Below are 18,002 nucleotides of genomic sequence, written 5' to 3'. Positions count from 1 at the left end.
AAGACTTGGCACACTCCTCAGCCCCCCGAAGCAAATGCCCAGCACCTTCAGGTGGTCAGTCCTGACGGTGAAGGGGATCGAGGATTGGTTGGCCCAGTTCCCAAAGAGTATGGCCTTGCTCTTGCCTCAGTTTCACAGAAAGATTTCCATCCTTGATGGTTCCTTCTGGTCTCTATCTTCCCAGCAATGTCTCCCTCTTCTTTATGGCTCCACATTCAGATCATAGGAAAATGAAGGGGAGGCAGTTGAGATTTGATAAAACAACACAAAGAGTGATGTAAGTTGTCTGAATAACATCACAAGAAGGTCATGAGTTGATTCGTTATGGAGCAGCTGCCGTTTGGAATTATGTTTCAACTCCAATGACTTTCAAAATGTAAGTTTCAAAACTAGCACAGGGTGAACAAATATATCGGCACTGCTGTGGAAGATAATTTGTGAACAAGGGCAAAGCATTTCTGCTGCATATTATTTTCCAGTTTTTAGTTAATACTATAAGAATAAGTTAATATAATTGTTATGACATGGAGACAGACAGCTGAATGAAATCAACCTTTCTACCTTTGCATTTTCAGCACAGTAAAATTAAACCTTTAAAGGCCCTTAATATTTACTTTAATGTTTCCTACTTGCATATACCCCAAACTTCGCAAATGAATATAACCTAATATAAGTTTTGCATCATAATTTATTAAATAGACAAAAAGCAGAGAAAAATTAAACAGCAAATTATTCTAATGAATGATTATGCTTTAAATTAGAAGTATTTGTCTTCAGCTCCTGTTCACATAAAAGACAGACATACACAGTTCAATGATCAATAAAAGAAAATACCAAAACTGGTTGGATTACTTGAACAGTTTTACAATGTGTTGTATCAGATACACAGATGTAGACTCTTTCATTGCTTTTCTGGAAATGCCAATCAGCCCTTTTCCCAGTCGAAAGCTGGAGGTCATAAGGGTTCAGGTGAGAGGGAAGAGATAGAAAAGGGACCAGAGGGGCAAATGTTTCACACAGAAGGTGGTGAGTGTCTGGAATGGGCTTCCAGACGTATTGGTGAAAGCGAGTACAATTTTTTCATGTAAGAATATTTAGATATATACATGGATGGGTAAGTATGGAGGGATAGAGACCAAATGCAGGCAAATGGGACTAGTTTAGTTGTGAAAACTGGGCGGCATGGACAAGTTGGGCCAAAGCTGTAAACCTCTATGACTCCAAGATTGTACAAAAATAGGTTGGCCAAGTGGAATTCTCATCTTGCAGCACATGGGAAGTTGGAGATACTTTTCTTGACCTAGGTGAGCCCATATGCAGGAAATGATATCAGCTGCACAAACTTGACCTCCAGGTTTTGGAGCTTGAGCAAGGGGCTAGAGTCACCAAGGTATTTCTTCATGAGGGAAGTGATGGCTTAGCAGTGTTATCACTGCACTGTTACTTAGGTAATGTTCTAGGGACCTAAGTTCAAATTCTTCCATGACAGATAGTGGAACTTGAATTCAAATTCAATAAACAACTGGAATTAAGAATCTAATAATCATCATGAATCCATTGTTGATTATTGATTGTTGGAAAAACCCAGCTAGTTTACTGATGACCTTTAGGGAAGGAAACTGCTATCCTTACTGGTCCAGCTTACATGTGTCTCCACACTACATAGCAATGTAGTTGACTCTTCTGTTATGACATGGCAGTGAACCTTTCTGCTAATTAAACCAAACACATAGAAAAACTCACCTCACCTTGTAATCTGCTAAAGTATGAGTGACAGAGAACTACCAAAATTCTCCTACATAAAGGAAAAAAATAACAATTGAACATTGTTCAAATGTTCTAAAATGAACATTAATCAACAATTATTTACGTCTCTAGGTCTCCATTCTCTTAAAGCTTTGTTATCTACCTCCCTCTCTGTAACAACTTACTGATCCAGTAAAGCTCCTATTAAATTTACAGCAACTCAAGTTTCAAAATTTGGCACTGTCGATCTTTCTCTGCTTGTAAATCTTCCTGGTTTGTCTTTGGTCTTCTGCTGCACAAATATTTCACATGAAAAGGTACTTTTGATAGAGAGTTTTCAGGCAGTCTGTCTGACAATGGCAGGTAATGCTCTTTTTCTGCCTAACTGTCCAAAATGTCAACTTTTATACACCAAACTTTAGATTGTTTCATTGGTCCAATGTTGTTAAAATAGTAAGATTTGAATTTGATTGGGTTTTAGTATCTAGGGGCATAATTTAAACTGATTGTCTAAATTCAAACTGCTTTGAAAACAGTTCATGTATCTAGGTTGCAGCCAAAATGTTACATCTTCAAATTGCCCAATACACTTTGTGCCTGCTAGTTGATCACATGACCATGCTTGCCAGCTTTTCAGCTTTCACTCTCTCTTAAAGGTACAGTACATGTCTTCAACTTCATAACACTTCCCTCTGGGCAATTAGAGATGGAGGTAATAAATGCTGGCCGAGTCAGAAATGCCCCCAACCCATGAATACATTTTTTTAAAATGATGTTCCTGAAGCTGTTAATATGACTCTAAGATGGTCTTTACCTCCCTGATGCTAAGTCAGGGATTTAGATTTAGATTAGACTTACAGTGTGGAAACAGGCCCTTCGGCCCAACAAGTCCACACCGACCCGCCGAAGCGCAACCCACCCATACCCCTACATTTACCCCTTACCTAACACTACGGGCAATTTAGCTTGGCCAATTCACCTGACCCGCACATCTTTGGACTGTGGGAGGAAACCGGAGCACCCGGAGGAAACCCACGCAGACACGGGGAGAACGTGCAAACTCCACACAGTCAGTCGCCTGAGTCGGGAATTGAACCCGGGTCTACAGGCGCTGTGAGGCAGCAGTGCTAACCACTGTGCCACCGTGCCGCCCACTAATGGATGCAGGACTTTCTTCTGGGGGAGAGATAGCAACCAGGTGTCATGCTCCATACTGGTAAGAATGACAAAGATAGGAAGGTGAATTTGATTGAGTCATTTATTTATTGTCACGTGTACCGAAGTATAGCAAAAAGCTTTGTTTATGAGCATTACAGGCAGATCATAGTAAGCAAGGCTCTACAGATCAGAAAAACCTAGACAGAGGCATATAGGCTATATTGCACAGGGTGTGCACTAGGCAATGTTGGCAAAGTCAGCATTACTTGAGACTAGAGAGTCCATTCATCAGCCTAATAACAGCCTGGAAGACAATGTTCCTGCTGGTGCATATGTTCAGTGTTCTATGTCTTCTGCCTGATGGAAGAGGTTGTAGGAGATCATACTAGGATGCAATGGGTCCTCTATGATGCTGGCAGCCTTTCCGCAGCAATGAGCCATGTAAGTGGAGCCCATGATTGGAAAGTTGGCTTCTGCGATGGTCTGGGCGGTGCACATAACCTGCTGTAGTTTCTTACAGTCCTGGGCAAAGTAGTTGCCATACCAAACTGCTATGCTTTCAGTGCTGCATCTATAGAAGTTGGTGAGGGTCTATATGCACATGCCAAATTTCCTAAGCTCCCTGAGGAAGAAAAGGTGTTGTTGTGCCTTCTTGACCATCGCATCTACATGAGAGGTCCAGGACAGATTGTTATTTATTATCAGCCTGAGGAACTTGGCACTCTCCTTCCTCTCAACCTCAGTTCTGTTGATGTAGGTGGGGACATGTTCTCCTCCTTTGTTTTTGAAGTCAATGATTAGTTCTTTAATTTTGCTGACATTGAGAGAGAGATTGTTTCATTGCACCATGTCACCAAACCTTCTATCTCCCTTCTGTATTTTGACTCGTTGTTGTTAGATAATCAGCCAACTATGGTGGTGTCATCAACAAATTTGTAGATGGTGTTCATCTGGAATTTGGCAACACAGTTGTGGGTGTACAGGGTGTACGGTAGAGGACTGAGAACACAAGGGCTCCAGTGTTGAGTGTTATTGTGGAGGAAGTGCAGTTACCTGTCTTCATTGATTACAGCCTGTGGATTAGAAAGCAGAGGGCGGAGCCAAGACCAGGGTCACAGAGTTTTGCAATCAGTCTGGTGGGGATAATAGTGTTGAAGGCTGAGCTGTAGTCAATGAGCAGGTGTCCTTGTTGTCCAGATGTTCAAGGGAAGAATGCAGGGCCAGGGATATGGCATCCGCTGAGGACCTGTTATGTTGGTAGGCAAGCTGTGGGGATCGAGGCAGGCTTGGAGACTGGAGTTGATTGGGCCATGACCAGGTTCTTGAAGCACTTCATGATTATTGAGGTCAGAGTCACTGGATGGTAGTCATTAAGGCACTTTGCATGTGCTTTATCGGGCACTGGGATGATGGTATTCTTCTTGAAGCAGGCGGGGACTTTGGTTTGTAGAAGGGAAAGGCTGAAGATGTCGGAGAATACCTCTGCCAGTTGGTCCGCACAGGATCTGAGTGCTCGACCAGGGACACCATCCAGGCCAATTGCTTTCCTTGGGGTGACTCCCACGAAAACCGATATGATGTCTATAGCATTGACAGAGGGAGCAGGTATGTCTGGGGCTGTTGGAGTAGGCGTAACTGGGCCGCTGGCATTCTGCTCAAACTGAGCATAGAAAGCTTTGAGCCAATCAGGGAGGGATGTGTCTTTGTCTGCTCTCTTGACCTCTTTCATTTTGTATCCTGTAATATTGTTTAGGCCTTGCCATAGGTGGTGGGAGCTGAAAATGTGTTACTGGAAAGCGCAGCAGGTCAGGCAGAGGAATCAACATTTCGGGCATGATCCCTTCTTCAGGAATGAGGAAAGTGTGCCAAGCAGGCTAAGATAAAAGGTAGGGAGGAGGGACTTGGGGGAGGGATGTTGGAAATGAGATAGATGGAAGGAGGTTAAGGTGAGGGTGATAGACCGGAGTGGGGATGAGGGCGGAGAAGAAGATTGCAGGTTAGGAAGGTGGTGCTGAGTTCGAGGGTTGGGACTGAGACAAGGTGGGGGGAGGGGAAATGAGGAAACTGGAGAAATCTGAGTTCATCCCTTGTAGTTGGAGGGTTCCTAGGCAGAAGATAAGGCGCTCTTCCTCCCATCCTCATAGGTGGTGGGAGTCTGTTTGGTTGGTATGGACCTCTAACTTGGTCCAGTACTTGGCATTCCTAATGACTTTGCTGAGATCATATCTGAATTCCCTGTATTGGTCTGGGTCATCAGACTTGAATGCTGCCCATCTGGTCTTCAGTAGGAAGTGTATTTCCTGGTTCATCCAAGGTTTACAGTTGGGAAATACTGAGATTGGCATCTTTGGTACATGGTCATCTACCCATTTGCTAATGAAGCCTGTGATGGTGGTGACGTACTCATCTAGGTTTTCTGCTGAGTACTTGAACACAATCCAGTTCATCGTTTCCAAACAGAGATGATCTTCCACAGCCTCAGACCTGCATTGCACTTCTTTTTGTGAAGGTCCTCTCATTCCAGCTTCTGTTTGTAAGCTGGGAGAAGGAACACAGTTTTGTGATCTTATTTTCTGAAGTGTGGGGAGGGGATGGAGCAGTAGGCCTCTTTCTTGGTTGTGTAGAAGTGGCCCAGGATGTTTGGTTCTCTGGTTTGATTTAACAATTGGAATTTATGAAGTCAGTTGAAAACTTCCAGAATTTGGAAGACAAGATAGACAAATGTGTGGTTGGGAAGATGATGCAGTGTAAGAATTTTAATTTTTGGAGCACAAGGACTGATGCTAGGCAGATGACGATTGGATAATCTGGAGAAGTTACAACTGAACAGAGCCAGGATTGAATCCTTGTGGATAGCTTGCTAATGCCATTGGGGAGAGTTTAAGCTAACTCAGCAGGGTTATAGGAATCAGGAGAGAAAATTAGAGAATAATAGCAGGGTCCACAAAGTGCTGGTATAGACAAATAGAACTAGAATAGTGAGAAACAAGTTAATATATTGAGTAATGGAGTCTAAATCAGGGTTACACTTCATGTATACGAATGCATGGGTACAATGGATAAAAGTGGGAAGTCACAGATATAGATTACTTAATGAGGTTATGATGTTGTGGCAATTTTGGCAACCTTGCTCAATGAAGGGCAAGTCTAAATGTTAAGTATTCCTGGGGTCAAAATGTTCAGAAAACAGGAAAAGAATAAGAGTGGGTGAGGTAGCATTTTGGTTCGGGTGAGTGTTGCAGTAATGGAGAAAGAGGATGTCTCAGAGTGTTCAAGGACAGAATTGATTTAGTTAGAATCAAAGAATAAGTCATTGCTTGATGTAATCTATAAACCACCAAGTAGTGGAAAGAATGTAGAGAACCAACCTGCAAGGAATTAAAGAGAGGTATAAAGATCACAGCGTGGTTATAATGGGAAACTTTAATTATCCAACTATCGAATGGAATACTAGTAGAGTAACTTATAGTGAGTGATAAATATTCTTAGTTTATGTTCAAGAGGATTTTCTTGTTACGTCTAGTCCAACAAGAAAGGAGGCACCACTACACCTAGGTCTTTGGAATTAAGTGGCAGTGTAGATCAAATGTCAGTGTCGGAGCATTTAGGAGGCAGTGATTGTTGCATCATAACAGTTAGGATGATGATGAGAAATGACAAAGAGCAATTGTCATAAAGCTAGTGCCTGTTTCTCTAAAAGCTGTTCCTAGGCTCAAGGAGACTCTGTCCTTGACTTTTTCAATAAACCAGGCAGGGCTCCGATCAGTCTGATTTGGTACAGAGATGAAAAGGATTTTGAGAGGCCTTTTGTTTATATATAAACAGATGAGACTTCAGGCCAAAGTGGTCATGTTTTAGAAGTGACCTGTGTAATCAAAGGGGAATGGTCAGCTCTCAAGCTGAGTTGAGCAGCTTTAGTTCAGTCTTGAACTGGTCGGAAGTTCAACAGGGAGCTGTGTGGAAACTCTCTTTCTCTCTCTTTCTTCCCTTCAACTTCAACCTGTAAGCATGTTCCATTCATACTGGTTTTTAAAGAAAGTTTGCTTATTGGGACTGTTGTGTATATTCGGAAGAACATAACTAATTCTGGTTCTTTGTGTTTCATTGTTTAATTTTGTGAATAAATTTTTGGCTGTTTTCAAATCTAGTAGTCAACTTAGCTGTCTTACTCTGAGTACTTTTCACTGTACACTTACTGAAACAAATTGCAATGTTATGGTCTGGGGCTGCCTGCTTAAGAATGTTTTCAGTGGTCTGGCCTAGTCCACAACACAATCCATAGTAAGAAAAATCAACTGGCAGAGAACTGACCCCAATTGTGCAAGAACAGAACTGGGCCAAAGAAATTGGGACCAAAGTTTGGTAGGGAAATTGGCCTGTAATTACTGGGCCAGTCAGTTTAACTTCAGTGATAGGGAAACTTTGAGAAACTACTATTCAGGATATAAGACCATAAGACATAGGAGCAGAAATTAGGCCATTTGGCCCATTGAGCCTGCTCCACCATTCAATCAAGGCTGACAGGATTTTCAATCCTATTTTCCCGTTTTCTTGCTGTAACCTTGATCCCCTTGGCAATCTAGAGTTTATCTATTTCTGTTTTAAGTATACTCAATGACCTGGCCTTCACAGCCTTCTGTGGCAATGAATTGCACAGATTCATCACGCACACTCTAGACAAAGAATTTCTCCTTATCTCTATTCTAAAAGGACTTGCCCTTACTCTGAGGCTGTACCCTTGGGTCTTTATCTCTCCCGTCAATGGAAACATCTTCCCAACGTCCACTCATTCCAGGGATTTCAGTCTTTTGAAAGTTTCAATCAGACCCGGCCCCCAACCTTCTAAGCTCCATCAAGTATAGTCCCAGAGTCCTCACATGTTCTTTGTATGTTAAGCCTTTCATTCCTGGGATCATTCTCATGAACCTCCTCTGGACCCGTTTCAGAGCCAATACATATTTCCTGAGGTATGGGGCCCAAAATTACTCACAATACTCAGAGATGTCTTGATATGAGTCTACAGGATTCTTAAGGGAAAGGTGAGCAGCCAGAAGTCATGGTACACATCGATACAAATGACATAGTGAAGAAAAGAGATGAGGATATTAAAAGTGAATATAGGGAGTTAGGTTGGTAGCTAAAAGGCAGGATGAGCAGTGTAGTAATCTCAGGATTGGCTAGTGAGACGAGGAATAGAGAGCGAGTGCAGATGAACACATGGCTGCGGGGCTGGTGTAGGAGGAAGGACTTCAGATGTGTGAATCAATGAGATACCTCTGGGGAAGGTGGGACCTGTACAAAGAGGATGGGTTGCATCTGAACTGGGGGATACCAATATCCTGGGAAGGAGGTTTTTGAGAGCTCTTTGGGAGGGTTTAAATTAGTTTGGTAGGGAGATGGGAACCGGAGCTATGGATCAGAGGATGGGGTGGCTGGTACAGCGTGCAGAGAGTCTATGAGGAAGGATAGATAGTTGACAGGGCAAAATTGCAGTCAGGGTGATGGGTCTGTAGTATGTCTACTTTAACACAAGAAGTGTCATGAATTAGGGTGATGAACTTAGAGCATGGATCAGTATCTGGAACTATGATGTTATAGCCATTATGGGGATGTCACAGGGGCAGGAATGGTTGTTGGATGTTCCAGGGTTTAGATATTTCAAAAGGAATAGGGAGGGAGGTAAAAGAGGTGGATAGTGGCATTGCTCATCAAGGATAGTATCACAGCTGCAGAAAAGGAGGTTGTCGAGGAGGGTTTGTCTACTGAGTCAGTATGGGTGGAAGTCAGAAAAAGGAAAGGAGCAGTCACTTTAGTGGGAGTTTTCTATAGACCCCCCAACAGCAACAGAGACACAGAGTAGCAGATTGTGAGGCAGATTTTGGAAAGATGCAGATGTAATAGTTATAGTCATGGGGAGATTTCAACTTCTCTAACATTGTTTGGAACGTCCTTAGTGCAAACAGTTTGGATGGAACAGTTTTTGTCAGGTGTGTCCAGGAAGAGTTCCTGACTCAATATGTAGATAGGCCAGCTAGAGGGGAATTGGATTTGGTGCTTGGCAATGAACCAGGCCAGGTGTCAGATCTCTCAGAGAGAATTTCAGTGACAGTGATCACAACTCCCTGACCTTTACTATACTATAGGAGCAGATGGTATGGGAAGGTATTTAATTGGGGGAGGGGAATTACAACACTATTAGGCAGGAACTGTAGAGCATAGATTAGGAGCAGATATTTTCAGGGAAATCATGACAGAAATGTAGAGGTTGTTTAGGGAGCACTTGCTGACAGTACTGGAAATGTTTGTCCCACTGAGGCAAGGAAGGAATGTTGGGGTGAAGGAACCTTGGATGACAAAAGATGTGGAACACCTAGTCAAGAGGAAGAAGGAAGCTACCTTAAGGTTGAGGAAATAAGGATCAGACAGGACTCTAGATGGTTACAAGGTAGCCAGGAAGGAACTAAAGAATTAACTTCTGAGAGCTAGAAGGAGGCATGAAAAATCCTTGGCAGGTAGGATTAAGGAAACCCTCAAGGTGTTCTACACTTATGTGAAAAATAAAGCGATGGTCAGAGTGAGGGTAGGACCAATCAGAGATAGTGGAGGGGACTTGTGCCTGAAGTTGGAGGAGGTAGGGGAGGTCCTTAATGAATACTTTGCTTCAGTATTCACGAGTGAGAGGGACCTTATCATTTGTGAGGACAGCATGAAACAGGCTGATGTGCTCAATCAGTTTGATGTTATGAAGGAGGATGTGTTGGAAATTTTGAGAAACATGAGGATAGATAAGTCCCCTGGGCCAGACAGGATATACCCAAGGTTACCAAGGGAAGTGTGGGAAGAGATTGCCGCACCTTTGGCAATGATCAATGTGTCCTCACTGTGCACTGGAGTAGTGCCAGATGATTGGAGGATGCCAAACATTATTCTCTTTTTCAAGAAGGGGAATAGGAATAACCCTGGGAATCATAGACCAGTCAGTCTTATGTTGGTAGTGGGCAAATTATTGGAGAGGATTCTGAGAGACAATAATTGTGACTATTTGGAAAAGCATAGCTTGATTAGATATAGTCACCACAGCTTTGTGAGGGGCAGGTCATGCCTCACAAGCCTTACTGAATTCTTTGAGGGTGTGACAAAACACATTAATGAAAGTAGTGCAATGAATGTAGTGTACATGGATTTTAACAAGACATTTGAGAAAGTTCTCCATGGTAGAATCATTCAGAAAGTAAGGACGCATGGGCTACAGGGAAATCTGGCTGTCTGGATACAGAATTGGCTGGGCCATAAAAGACAAAGGGTAGTAATAGATGGGAAGTATTCAGCCTGGAGTTCGATTATCAGTGATGTTCCACTGGGATCTGTTCTGGAACCTCTGCAATTTGTGATTTTTATAAATGACTTGGATGAAAAAGTGGAAGGGTTAGTAAGTTTTTTGATGACATAAAGGTTGGTGAAGTGGTGGATAGTATTGAAAGCTGTTGTAGGTGGCAATGGGACATTGACAGAATGCAGAGCTGGGCTGAGAAGTGGCAAATAGAGTTCAATCTGGAAAAGTCTGAAGTTATTCATACTGGGAGGTCAAATTTGAATGCAGATTACAGGGTTAAAGGCAGAATTCTTGGCACTGTGGAGAAACAGAGGAATATTGGGTCCGTGCCCACAGATCCTTCAAAGTTGCCACCCAAGTTGAGAGGGTTGTTAAGAAGGCATATGGTGTGTTGACTTTTATTAGCAGGGAGATTTTAAGAGCCATGAGGTTACGCTGCAGTTCTATAAAACCCAGGTTGTACCACACTTAAAATATTGTGTTCAGTTCTAGTTGCCTCATTATAGGAAGGATGTAGTTGCTTTAGAGAGGGTGCAGAGGAGATTTACCAGGATGCTGCCTGGATTGGAGGACTTGTCTTATGAAGAGAGGTTGAGTGAGCTAGGGCTTTTCACACTGGAGAGAAGAAGGAACAGAGGTGACCTGATAGAGGTGTACAAGGTAATGAGAGACATTGGTAGTGTAGATAGCCAGAGATGTTTTCCCAGTGCGGAAATGTCTATCTCAAGGGAGCATAGTTTTAAGGTGATTGGAGGAAGGTTTAGGGGAGATGTCAGAGGGGGTGGATGTGTGGAATGGATTGCCAGCAGTTGTAGTAGAGTCAGATACATTAGGGACATTTAAGCGTATCTTGGGTAGGCACATGGATGATAGTAAAATTTAGGGTACGTACGTTAGTTTGACTTTAGAGTAGAATAAAAGGTCGGCATAACATCAAGGGCCAAAGGCCCTTGTATTGTACTGTTCTACATTCTATGTTCTAATACTCTAAATGTGGTCCGACCAGAGCCTTATAAAACCTCAGAAGTCCATTCCTGCTTTTATATTCTAGTCCTCTTGAAATGAATGACAACATTGTATTTCCTTTCCTAACTACTGACTCAACCTGTAAGTTTACCTTGAGAGAATTCTGGACTAGGACTCCCAAGTCCCTTTTCACTTCAGATTTCTGAATTTTATAATTATTGGTCACATTGAAAATGATGGATTAATTCAAAGAAACCAGCAAGGATAGTGTTGCTAGGTTGCATCTTAACTAACTAATTTACAGTTTTTTTTTGAAGAGTTACTGGAGAGGGTTGATGAGGGCAAAGTTGTTGAAGTGTGTGCATGGATTTCCAAAAGATGTCTCATACTGTACCACGCAATAGATGTTTGACAAAAGTGGCAGATCATAGAAGGAAAGTGAGGAAAGTTTGTAACAGAGTTCCCATTGAATGGGTTTTGGGAACTTTGCTTTTTCTGATGTACATACATTATCCATAAGGAAAGGGACCATTTCAAAGCTTGTGGATGACACAAAATGTGGGAAGTTTGTAAGTATGGGGAAGATGATGTAAAACTTCAATCAGTCATTGACAGTTTGGTGGAGTGGGTGGATACGTGACAAATGAAGCTCAATGCGGAAAAGTATGAAATGATACATTATGTATAAGGAACATGGACAAACAGTATAAACTACATGGTATTCTAAAAGGTGTCAGGAGCAGAGAGACCAGGTTGTATATGCGTATTAGTCATTAATGATGGCAGAATAGGTTGAGAGAGCTGTTAATAAAGCATATAATATTTAACATTCATGAAGTGGGGCATAAGGTACAAGAGCAGCTTCTGCTGAATCTGCATAGGACATTGATAAGATCTCGGCTGGAATATTCTGTACAGTTCAGAGCGGCAGCAATGTGAATGCTTTGGAGACAGGACAGAAGAGGTTTAGGTAATGGTTTATGGATGGAAAAACTACAGTTGTGATGGTAGATTGGAGAAGTTGGAACTCTTATCCTTGAAAAGGGGAAGGTTGAGGGGAAATTTCAAAGACTTTTTCAAAATCATAAGGATTCTGGGCAGAGTAGATATGGAGAAACTGTTCCCAGAAGGTACAGTTTTAAAGTGTTTTGCAAAGTCAGCAAATGTGAACATAGAACATTGAACAGTACATAGAACATAGAACAATACAGCACAGAACAGGCCCTTCGGCCCACGATGTTGTGCCGAAGTACAGGCCCATTGGCCCTAGATGTTGTGCTGAACTGTGAACCAATCTAACCTACACTATTCCATTTTCATCCATATATTTATCCAATGACCCATGTAAATGCCCTAAATGTTCGTGAGTCTACTACTGTTGCAGGCATATCATTCCACATTCCTACTACTCTCTGAGTAAAGAAACTAGCTCTGAAATCTGTCCTATATCTATCACCCCTCAATTTAAAGCTACGTCCCCTCATGCTAGCCATCACCATCTGAGGAAAAAGGCTCTCAATGTCCAACCTATCTAACCCCCTGATTATCTTATATGTCTCAATCAAGTTACCTTTCAACCTCCTTCTCTCTAATGAAAACAGCTCAAGTCCCTCAGCCTTTCCTCGTAAGACCTTCCCTCCATACCAGGCAACATCCTAGTAAATCTCCTCTGAACCCTTTCCAGAGCTTCCACATCCTTCCTATAATGCAGTGACCAGAACTATACGCAATACTCCAAGTGCAGCCGCACCAGAGCTTTGTACAGCTGCAACATGACCTCATGGCTCCGAAACTGAATTCCTCTACTAATAAAAGCTAACTCACTGTATGCTTTCTTAACAACCTGATCAACCTGGGTGGCAACTTTCAGGGATCTATGTGCATGAACACCTAGATCTCTCTGTTCATCTACACTACCAGGAATCCTACCATTAGTCCAGTACTCTGCATTCCTGTTACTCCTTCCAAAGTGAACCATCTCACACTTTTCCACATTAAGCTCCATTTGTCACCCCTCAGCCCAGCTCTGCATCTTATCTATGTCCCTCTGTAACTCTACAGATTTTGGTGTCATCTGCAAATTTACTAACCCATCCTTCCAAGCCTTCAGCCAGGCCATTTATAAAAAAAATGGCAAACTGCAATAGCCCCAAACAGATCCTTGTGGTACACCACTATTAACTGAACTCCAGGATGAACATTTTCTATCAACCACCATCCTCTGTCATCTTTGAGCTAGCCAATTTCTGATATAAGCTGCTAAATTACCCTCCATATTTTATGCAATAGCCTACTGTGGGGAACCTTACCAAACACCTTACTAAAATCCATAGACACTATGACAATCGTTTTACCCTCATCCGCTTGTTTGGTCACTTTCTCAAAGAACTCAATAAAGTTTGTTAGGCATGACCGTGTTGGCTATGCCTAATCATCTTATTCCTTTCTAGATGCATATAAAGCCTATCTCTTATAACCTTTTCCAACACTTTACCCACAACTGAAGTAAGGCTCACTGGTCTATAATTACCAGAGTTGTCTCTATTCTCCTTCTTGAACAATGGGACAACATTTGCTATCCTCCAGTCTTCCGGCACTATTCCTGCCGATAATGATGATGTAAAGATCAAAATCAAAGGCCCTGCAATCTCCTCCCTGGCTTCCCAAAGAATCCTAGGATAAATCTAATCCAGTCCAATGGACTTACCTATATTCACACTTTCCAGAATTGCTAACACCTCCTCCTTGTGAACCACAATCCCGTCTAGTCTAGTAGTCTGTATGTCAGTATTCTCCTTGATAGCATTGTCTTTTTCCAGTGTGAATTGTGATGGAAAATATTCATTTAGGGCTTCCACTATCTCCTGGGGCTCCACAGACAACTTCCCACTACTATTCTTAATTACCCTTAGTCTTATTCTAGTCATTCTTTTATTCCTATTATACTGAAAGAAAGCTTTCCTTGATCCCATCTGCCAATGACTTCTCATGTCCCCTCCTGGCTCTTCTTAGCTCTCTCTTTCGGTCTTTCCTGACTAACTTCTAACTCTGAAGTGCCCTAACTGAGCCTTCATGTCTCATCCACTTGGATATAGAACTTGCTCAAAGGTAGAAGACAGAGGGTGGTGGTGGGGGGTTGTTTTTCAGACAGGAGGCCTGTGACCAGTGGAGTGCCACAAGGATCGGTGCTGGGTCCTCTACTTTTTGTCATTTACATAAATGATTTGGATGCGAGCATAAGAGGTACAGTTAGTAAGTTTGCAGATGACACCAAACTTGGAGGTGTCATGGACAGCGAAGAGGGTTACCTCTGATTACAATAGGATCTGGACCAGATGGGCCAATGGGCTGAGAAGTGGCAGATGGAGATTAATTCAGATAAATGCAAGGTGCTGCATTTTGGGAAAGCAAATCTTAGCAGGACTTATACACTGAATGGTAAGGTCCTAGGAGTGTTGCTAAACAAAGAGACCTTGGAGTGCAAGTTCATAGCTCCTTGAAAGTGGAGTCACAGGTAGATAGGATAGTGAAGAAGGCATTTGGTATGCTTTCCTTTATTGGTCAGAGTATTGAGTACAGGAGTTGGGAGGTCATGTTGTGGCTATATAGAACATTGGTTAGGCCACTATTGGGGTATTGCATGCAATTCTGGTCTCCTTCCTATCGGAAATATGTTGTGAAACTTGAAAGGGTTCAGAAAAGGATGTTGCCAGGATTGGAGGATTTGAGCTGTAGGGAGAGGCTGAACAGGCTGGGGCTGTTTTCCTTGGAGTGTCGGAGGCTGAGGGGTGACCTTGTAGAGGTTTACAAAATTATGAGGCGCATGGATAGGATAAATAGACGAAGTCTTTTCCCTGGGGTCGGGGAGTCCAGAACTAAAGGGCATAGGTTTAGGGTGAGGGGGGAAAGATATAAAAGAGACCTAAGGAACAACTTTTTCACACAGAGGGTGGTACATGCATGGAATGAGCTGCCAGAGAATGTGGTGGAGGCTGGTACAATTACAGAATTTAAGAGGCATTTGGATGGGTATATGAATAGAAAAGGTTTGGAGGGATATGGGCCGGGTGCTGGCAGATGGGACTAGATTGAGTTGGGATATCAGGTCGGCATGGACAGGTTGGACCGAAGAGTCTGTTTCCATGCTGTACATCTCTATGACTCTATCCTAACATAAGCCTTCTAATTCCTCTTGACAAGAGCTTCAACTTCTTTTGTAAACCATGGCCCCCTCCCTCAACCACTTCCCGCCTGCCCAACAGGTACATACCTATCAAGGATCCGCAGTAGCTGTTCCTTGAACAGGCTCCACATTTCAATTGTGCCCATCCCCTGCAGTTTCCTTCCCCATCCTATGCATCCTAAATCTTGCCTAATCGCATCATAATTGCCTTTTCCCCAGCTATAACTCTTGCTAAAGTAAAAATAACCGAATTGTGGTCACTATCACCAAAGTGCTAACCAACTCCAAATCTAACACCTGACCGGGTTCATTACCCAGTACCAAATCCAATGTGGCCTCGCCTCTTGTTGGCCTGTCTGCATACTGTGTCAGGAAACCCTCCTGCACACATTGGACAAAATCTGACCCATCTAAAGTACTCAAACTATTGTATTCCCAGTCAGTATTTGGAAAGTTAAAGTCCTACATAACAGCTACCCTGTTACTCTTGCTCCTATCCAGAATCATCTTTGCTACCCTTTCCTCTACATCTCTGGAACTATTTGAAACCTGTAGAAAACCCTACAGGGTGTCCTCTTCTTTTCTGTTGTAACCTCAGCCCATACTACCTCAGTAGGCAAGTCCTCAAACATCCCTTCTGCAACTGTAATACTGTCCTTGACTAATAATGCCACACCTCCCCCTCTTTTACCATTTTCTCTGTTCTTACTGAAGCATCTAAATCACAGAACCTGCAACAACCATTCGTGTCCCTGCTCTATCCATGTCTCCGAAATGGCCACAACATCGAAATCCATGCTACAAGTTCACTCACCCTATTCTGGATGCTCCTGGCATTGAAGTAGACACACTTCAAACCACCTTCCTGCTTGCCGGTGAAATTTTGCGACCTTGAAACCTTATTTCTAACCTCACTACGCTCAACCTCCTGTATACTGGAACTACAATTTAGGTTCCCATCCCTCTGCTGAATTAGATTAAATCATCCCGAAGAGCATTAGCAAACCTCCCCCCACAGGATATTGATACCCTTCTGAAGACAATCCTGTTTTTAGAGGTCCCACCTAGCCCAGAATGAGCCCCAATTATCCAGGAATCCAAAACCCTCCCTCCTTCACCATCCTTGTAGCCACATGTTCAACTCCTTTCTCTCCTTATTCCTTGCCTTGCTCGCACATGGCACGGGTAACAAACCAAAGATAACAACTCTGTTTGTTCTAGCTCTAAGCTTCCACTCTAGTTCCCTGAATTTCTGCTTTAAATCCCCATCTCTTTTCTGACTTACGTTGTTGGTGTCTATGTGGACCACGACTTGGGGCTGCTTTCCCTCCCCCTCAAGGATTCCAAAAACACGATCAGAGACATCGCGAACCCTGGCACCTGGAAGGCAGCACCAACTGTGAGTCTCTCTCGTTCCCACAGAACTTCCTATCTGTCCCCCTAACTATGGACTCCCCATTGACTAATGCTCTGCTCCTTTTCCCCCTTCCCTTCTGAGCAACAGGGACAGATTCTGTGCCAGAGACCTATGCCCCACTGCTTTCCCCTGAGAAGTCTTCCCACCAATAGTATCCAAAGATGTATACTTGTTATTGAGGGGAACAGCCACAGGGAATCCTTGCACACCCTGCCAGTTTCCTTTCTGTCCCCTGACTGTAACTCATTTATCTTTTTCCTGTACCTGAGGTGTGACAACCTCCCTGTAACTCCTCTCAATAACCCCCGCCGCCTCCCAAATGATTGGAAGTTCATCCAGCCCTAACTCCAGTTTTCGAGGAGCTAGGGTTGGGTGCATTTCCTGCAGATGAAGTCAGCAGGGACTCTAGTAGTGACCCTTACCTCCCAATTCTGCAGGAAGAACATTCAACTGCCTGTTCCAGTGAAAGAATAGATTAAAAACACCAGCACACAGAGTAGGTTAGTTTGAGAATAGATCTGACCATTCAAAACTAGGTACTTTGAGGCACACTGGAGTATGAACAGCAGCAGGATGGCTTTTACCTCTATCCTAAAGCCTGGCATATCTCTCACTCTATCGTAACTATCAAGTCATTGTACCACACTCAAAGGATTATGATGTTCTGAATAAAAGACAAACAAACATGAAACTAGAGAGAGAAACACAGTTAATGTTTTGAGTTTAATATGACTCTTCTTCTGAAGTTCTTCTGAAGGAGTTCAGGTGGACAGACCAAGAACAACCTTCAAAATGAGTTACCAACTGAGAAAAGGTCAAGCATTGTACTTCCTGGATACTAAATAGTAGAAGCAACCTGCTGTAGAAACAAACTGAGCAATCCCAGCACTGCACTCATGAAAGCTGACAAAAATGAAACAACTGACCAGAACAGGAGACTCAGTGAACATCCCATCCTCTATTATGTCGGTGTACAACTTAACAATGCTGGAAATCATGAAGCATTTCTATTGGTCTTCTGCGAGAGGAACTAAGTAATGACTAATCCCAGCCAGTAACTGAGGTACATAGCATTACAGATGCCAGATTTCAGTCACATTATTTTGCCTTATGCAATATCAAGAAATATTTTACTGTACTGGGTAGTGCATGGGCCTTATAGGTTATGGACCTTCTTAATACATCTACATCACTAGCGT

General features: G+C 42.8%; 1 protein-coding gene across 1 annotated transcript in view; it reads left to right on the top strand.

The window, feature by feature from the left end:
* Positions 1-18,002, top strand: part of LOC132829115 (gamma-interferon-inducible lysosomal thiol reductase-like) — a 62,137-nt gene that overhangs the window by 28,184 nt on the left and 15,951 nt on the right. The window lies entirely within an intron of this gene.

The sequence above is a fragment of the Hemiscyllium ocellatum genome, chromosome 28, assembly GCF_020745735.1.
Source record: "Hemiscyllium ocellatum isolate sHemOce1 chromosome 28, sHemOce1.pat.X.cur, whole genome shotgun sequence".
Classification (NCBI taxonomy): domain Eukaryota; kingdom Metazoa; phylum Chordata; class Chondrichthyes; order Orectolobiformes; family Hemiscylliidae; genus Hemiscyllium; species Hemiscyllium ocellatum.
This window is presented reverse-complemented; position numbering and strand designations above follow the sequence as displayed.